Consider the following 6946-nt stretch of genomic DNA (forward strand, 5'->3'; position numbering starts at 1 on the left):
CCGAATAGAATACGAGTAGTGTAGCGTTGCTACCGAATTTAATACGCATAGTTTGGCTGAAAACCAAATCGAATACGAATCGAATAATGGGGAACCAAATCGAATACGAATATTTTGTCGAATATTCGCTACTCGTGCGAATATTCAATGAGCAATAGTGAGGAATAGCGACGCGCTGCCTTCGCAGTTATAGCTTGTCTTTTAAAAGAAGCCTCACTGATCTCAATCTGGGGGTTCGCAACACAAAGTGTATTAACTTTGTCACTGACATGTTATGCGCATAGGAAAAGTGGCTTTTGCTCTTGATAACGGAAGATAATAAACTAGCACTACATCGTAGTGCATGAGATGGGCGAGGTCTTACGTATGAGGCATGGCCTCCGTGGTCAGGCATTAAGGCTGGATTTGCTGAACCTTCCTGGGCCCTGCTGCGTCGTCTAATCACAGAGGTCATGTATGAGGATTACGAACACCGCCACGCGAATTCACCGCACCGTGGAGCTGAACGCTCTATCCCGAGCATACCGATCGCGACAGCATGGTAATGCGGCATGTATGGTTCCTGTTTTTGGAAAACTCATGGAATAAAAATACAGCTGGCCTTATTCGAACTGCACGGCAATTATTTGAAACGTATTCGAAAATTTGAGGACGTATTCTGTTAGTTTCGAATAATTTTGAACATACACTGTTTGATTCGTTCGAATAATCAAATACGAGGATATTCGAGTCGGTATTCGAAATTTCCGAATATTCGTACACCCCTCCAACTCAAAACTTAACTATGTCGATCCGGTATATGTACCCCGTTCGTCTTTTTCTTCGTCCTTCGTGCCGTCTTTGTTGCGCTGTGAGCAATATGAATATGCTATGCGTCAGATCGGGCCACTTGGTCTCGACATTCGTGTAAAATTTGCGAGCCAACCGTTTGCCGCAGAATGTTCCGGGTGGCGTCATACGATTCAGCGTTTGTACAAAATAATCTGACTAGTTAAGTTAACGCTTAGCTAGCGGCAGGGATTCGAACCGGCGACCTGGGTACACCTAATTCCACGTCTTTACGAATCTTCATATGACCATTGTGGCTCAAACGTTCGTCGCAGAATGTTTGGGGTGGTGGCATACGATGTCGCGCTTTGCGCAGCATAAATTTACCAGTTAAGGCAGGGTATAACTGTCGGCAGGGATTCGAACCGGCGACCTATGTTCGGTGCGTCAAGACACGATATTTTATCGCTGCCTCAGCATCGAATCATTTTTTGCGATGTGTTTCGTGTACTTTCCTAAAATCTTTGTAAATAATTTAGTTAATGTGAACAGAATATATTTTCAGCGTAATAAATACCATGCTTTAAAAACAACTGGCGATGACATAGTGGTCAGAAGCAGAGGTCAGCGGAACTCATTTTTAGCGCCGCTCACTCAGCTATGAAGTTTATTTCTTTAGTGTCTTCCCCCAGTGCGATGCCGGCTTTCCCATGCAGTCAAACTTCAGGCCACTTGAAAATCAAACGGGTCGCTAAAATGCAGAATTTGGGCTGAATAACGGCAATCACTAACTCCTCGAGTCTGGAGTAAATGATTCCTGGTTCTGCCATTGTAGTGCCCTAGCGCTTCCACGCCGTCGAAAAGCAGTTGTCTGTCTGTCAGAAGCCTGCTTCTACTACGTGGGCTACCTTGGTCACGTGATGTTTGACATCATCACAAACTGCCCTCCGGATTGTGAGCAAGATGCCCGCCGTGGCTGCTCAATTGATGATTAGTCGTGAGAGATTCCTCAGGGTCAACATGGGTCTCACAAGCCCCACCAATGGCAGCACCTGCCATCGCACGGCAGTGGCGCGCAGCACCCCAGCTCAGGAGCGGAATCAGCTCTCCCAGAGATCTGTGAATGTAGAGAATGCCCAATTCTACCTCAGTACATGTCTAAAATGATGCAATAACACGCAAACTTACATCATATCATATATCAACAAAAGTAAGCCAGTTCAGGTCAAGCAAAAACATAGAAAGTGAACGATAAACCATGAACAAACAGGGCTAATAGTGCTAGCGCACGATAATTCGTGGTTAACCCCAGGCTAAACTGCCCGTGGTTTTTTTGCTTGCACGTCTACGCATTACCCAAACGGTGAGTGTCAATTCCCTACCATGCCTGCAGGAAATTTGCTTCATAAAATCAGGAGCGCGATTACGTGGTCACACGTCTCACGTGGGACAGAAATAAACAAAGAGATGTTCAAGGTATTTGGAGAGCAGTACAACTTTTCCTTTTTTGGTATCTCGTTAATTCAAGGCGAAGCGAGCGATTATTGAGATCAAGGTGGTTAAAGGGGCCGCGAAAGACCGCTTGAACGGATGCCGGTTACGCTTCAGATAGATTCTTTATGTCACACAGATGATGACTCAAAAAGAATTACGAGAATCGATGCATAGGAACGGGAGTTATTCAATGAAGAAATTTCAAAATACAGGCAAACAAAATGCTGCCCTCAAATCGATTTTCGGCCAGCTTCCCATTCCCATTTCACTCTCCCAATGACGACACTCAGGGTGACCAATCAAAACAGCCTATCTTAGCACGTGGCGGAAGCTTGCACTCCATGGTTGTCTGTTCTCTGTAACTCGTTCATGCCAAGGCTGGCAGCGCCGTTTGCATGGTTGCAACAAGCATGTGAACGCCCAGCTTACCCAGCGATGCTTCACCATCACGTCGACGGCGCAGAAGAAAACACTGATCAGTGACGTTCCCTTACTTATGGATCCGAACTCGAGCGCGAGATACTGGGACGGTGTGACAGCCTGCGCAAGATATTAGACACATTTAGCATAGCGCTTACCGCTACTATTACCGCCAACCATCGCCCGTCGCTCCTAGCGCGCTAGTTGGCCACGGCGGGCAAGGAGCGCGCGCTGTTGACGGGAACGTGGCGCCGTCTGGCGCCACCGCTCGGTGATTATCTACAAAGTGACGATGCGCACTGCCTGCTAAATGTGAAACGAACGCATCCTTCCTTGGGACCGAAACGAACGCTTATAGTGTGCAATGGCTCGATCGGATCGATTCCGCAAAGCCGCTCTCAGATACATAAAGAGTAGCCATAAGTGTTTATTGCTAGGTCGTAGGATGTTTACAGTGAGGCGCAAAGTCCTTCGATGCAAAAAGTAGCCAGTGCCTCTGGTGGCGTTTTTTGTTTTACTTGATTTACAGCGCTTTTATCTAGGGAAAACAAGCTGGATTTGTTAATATAATTTAAAACACAAAAACTTGGCAAAACGTATCTCTAGCTATTAACCCAATTTGCAGTATATTTACTCTTTGTCCAATCATCAAGCTCGCGCAAAGTGATGTCATATCCGCTGCTAAAAACCGCCACTCTATGGTGACACCGTTAGCGCCACGTATTTGTTTTTTCGAGCTAATTAAAATATTAAAAACCACAGTATACATGGTACGGCCGATGCTAATAGCATCACTATAACATTCTATGCAAACAATAGGCAAAACAATGCACTGAAAATGTGTTTCTGGGCCCCTTTAATGTACTGCTATACTTATATGGTAAGGCTACAGTGGTTGTCTTTGCCCATCACATTGCGATACTGCTGTCCTATACCGCAATTCCACCGAAAATAGAAAGAAGATACGACTCTACTGAACTACTCACAATGTGAATGAACAAATTTCACACCAACACAGCCAACTGGCTTTGATTTTACAGTGTAATTTCGTAGAAGCATTTTTTGCGCTGAAGCCAATTCCTTGAAACCTCATTGAGCTGAAATCGGACTTCGTTCCGGGAAACAAGGCCTAGAACTTGGGTATTAAACAGCCTTACTAGGTATAATTTTTACGTTTTACTCTATACTCTGGTCATCTGACAGACTCGGGGTAGATAATGAAAATGTTGACTTAAGTACCACGGTTCCCATTGGACCGGCAGCCACCCGCACGGCCCGGCCAGTGCCCCCTTGTTAGCGCACTATGAATGGTGTTTCACTTAAGTATTTATTCAGTTTCTAAAAAAGAAAGCTTTTTGAGTTAGAAGAGCGCTTTTTTCGTCATAGCATTCAGAGCGGTGCAGTACATCGCGGCGAGGGAGACGGCGTGTTCGCCTCGTGTACCTCCAGACTGCAGAAACTAAGTCTTCCCCAGTAACCGTCACGCTAAGAAATAGCGTTTTAAAACGGGAACTCATAACGGGCTGCACAGAAAAAAGATGAGCCCGGGGGACGGCGCGGGCCGCCACCCTCGCCCTCAGAGAGCGTATCTTGCCCTCCCTCACCCTTAAATCATCATATCTTCCCTCCCTCGCCCTCACCTCACTATGTCTTTCCTCTCTCACGAATTTTCTCCCTCGCCCTCACGAATTTTCATGCGCCCATCCTCCATCACCTCACCGAGTGAAATCCTCATGAGGTAGATGAGGACGCCCTCGTGAGGATGCATATCTGCATGATTGGAGCTGAGAGCAGAGTGGACGGGGATTTTTCCAGGCTCATTTGCATGCCAGAGCTTTCGAGCAGTTCTCCAAACATACCGTGCCATCACCAAGGGAGACCAGCTGTGCGTTGACCTGGTATTGGAGACGTTTCTTCTTTTTAATGGACCAAAGAATTTATATGCATGCGTCAGTGGCATGTCCCTTCTGTACAGTGGAAAGTACAAATTTTTTGAACAAGTGATGCGGTGTCTTGCCCTTTAAATATTTTTTTTATTTTGCAAACCTCAATGTGCTTTTTTATTTTTCAGGTGCACTAGGTTTGGAGAGACTGCACCAATGGGTCGGAACTAACAATCTTGCAATCCACCTCTACTTGCAGTCAAAGTTTTGCTTATGTTCCATTATGAGTTGCTGCTCTCATTGTGTATTAAATTGTGTATACATGAAACTGTTGCCTAACTCTCTATTCCTGGAACTTCTGATCTCTGGAGGGACAAGAAAGATTGCTGTCTGTACCCTCCAGAAATCTGCACCAGTAGATACAATGAGACCCATGCACCATTAAAACTACAAAACAGTTAGGGAACCAATAGCCTATAAGATTATTGACAGCTATGGGTGGGTCAGCGTACTGGTCTTATAGGCCTGTTGGTATATACCAAAGACCAATATTCCAGCAAGCCTATATGACCAGTTCCCTGACACACCCATAGCTGTCAATTATCTGATAGGCTATTGGTTTCCTATGGGTTCTTTTTTTCAAGAGGAGCCATTCGAAGAACTTGCACTTTATGGAGCAGCAGTGGCTAGTTCTTGCCGGGTTTTGCACAAAGGTTTCCGAAGGGGCTCCATCCCTGGAAGAGGCCCGTCCTGGAGAGCCGGTGAAGATGACACTTTAGTGCATTGAGCCAGGAAGGACTGACGAAGAATAACTGATCTTGAGGCACGCGGATAGGTCTACTGTTGCGCCTGTATGATAGTACCAGAGGCAGGATGGCGAACTTCAGCTGTATTGGGGCTCGAAACCACTCCTGTGTTGCTGGCTCGAAACCCATCTTCACCCAGTATCACAGGTAACACATTATTGCTGATGACAGCGGCTTCCACAAGAGCTGTGATGGGGTCCACTGTAATCTTCAGGCAGACTGTGCCTTCGGGACACAGATTTGATCCACCACTACTGCTAAGGGCTCGTGTGTGTCCAAGGCATCAGTGGAAGATCTTTGATTGAAGACTTGGTAACTATAGTTATCTTAGACCCTGTATCCAGAAGAAAATCGTAGGAGCCCAAGATTGCGATGCTAGCTGTGAAGAATGAACATTCCAAAGGGGAGACATAGATGTCTTCGTTACAGCTAGCGTGCAATTCAGGACCTGCTGCATGAAGTGATGTGACAGCTGTGGCTGGCTGTTCTGTCACAGTCTTGTCTTTTACTGGGCTCTTTGATGCTAGGTGGCCTTTTTCACGACACTTGAAGCAAACAGCTTCACTCAATGCCTGTAGTGTACGAAAGGCAGGAACACCGTAACGCTGCGACAGAGTTTAGTACCGAGCTTCCTTTTCAGAAGGCGACAGATCCGCTATGCAAGTACGATGTGGAGGGCCGGAAACGCGCAACGAAGGCGCACTGCTGGGCTTGGAATAGGACACAGATGGAGGTGCCACTTCAGATATAAATGGCGCCGAATAGCTTGTCTGGAAGGCGGACTGCCGTTAATGTGACCATGAAGGGTCTGCTCGACACGATGAGCAGGGCTGTTTGCGATCCCCATATGTTGCATTGCCCGGTCTAGTTGTGTGCATATGTCAATGAAGTTTGATACTGACGACGGACGTTGCGCTGCTATGCTTGTCGCTGTGCCTGGACACAAAATGCCTTGGAAGAGATGTTCAATTTTTTGGGACTCAGTCAGCGGCACTGGATATTTCACGATCACGCGAAGCTTTGCGTAGGCATAGTCGCGGAGAGTCTGAGGGCTGGTCTGCACCAGGGACATAATTTGCTGCTGCCATTGGTGTAGCGTCAGCTCGTCGGCAAATGCGTCAAGCATTACGACACGTATCCGAAGTCGGGAAATGCGTGCCAAGAGTCAGGTGCCAGTTATTTGCAGTGCCTCTCGACTTACTTGCGGCGATGAGGCGGGTTGTTTCTGGCGACCGTGAAGCTAGCTGCTGCGTTCGTTGAATTTCTCAAATCCACATACGGGCATTTTAATAATAATAATAATTGGTTTTTTGGGGAAAGGAAATGGCGCAGTATCTGTCTCATATATGTTTGGACACCTGAACCGCGCCGTAAGGGAAGGGATAAAGGAGGGAGTGAAAGAAAAAAGGAAGAATAGGTGCCGTAGTGGAGGGCTCCGGAATAATTTCGACCACCTAGGGATCTTTAACGTGCACTGACATCGCACAGCACACGGGCGCCTTTAGCGTATTTCCTCCATAAAAACGCAGCCACCGCGGTCGGGTTGGAACCCGGGAACTCCGGATCAGTAGTCGA

This window comes from Amblyomma americanum, chromosome 1 (genome assembly GCF_052857255.1).
Source record: "Amblyomma americanum isolate KBUSLIRL-KWMA chromosome 1, ASM5285725v1, whole genome shotgun sequence".
NCBI lineage: Eukaryota > Metazoa > Arthropoda > Arachnida > Ixodida > Ixodidae > Amblyomma > Amblyomma americanum.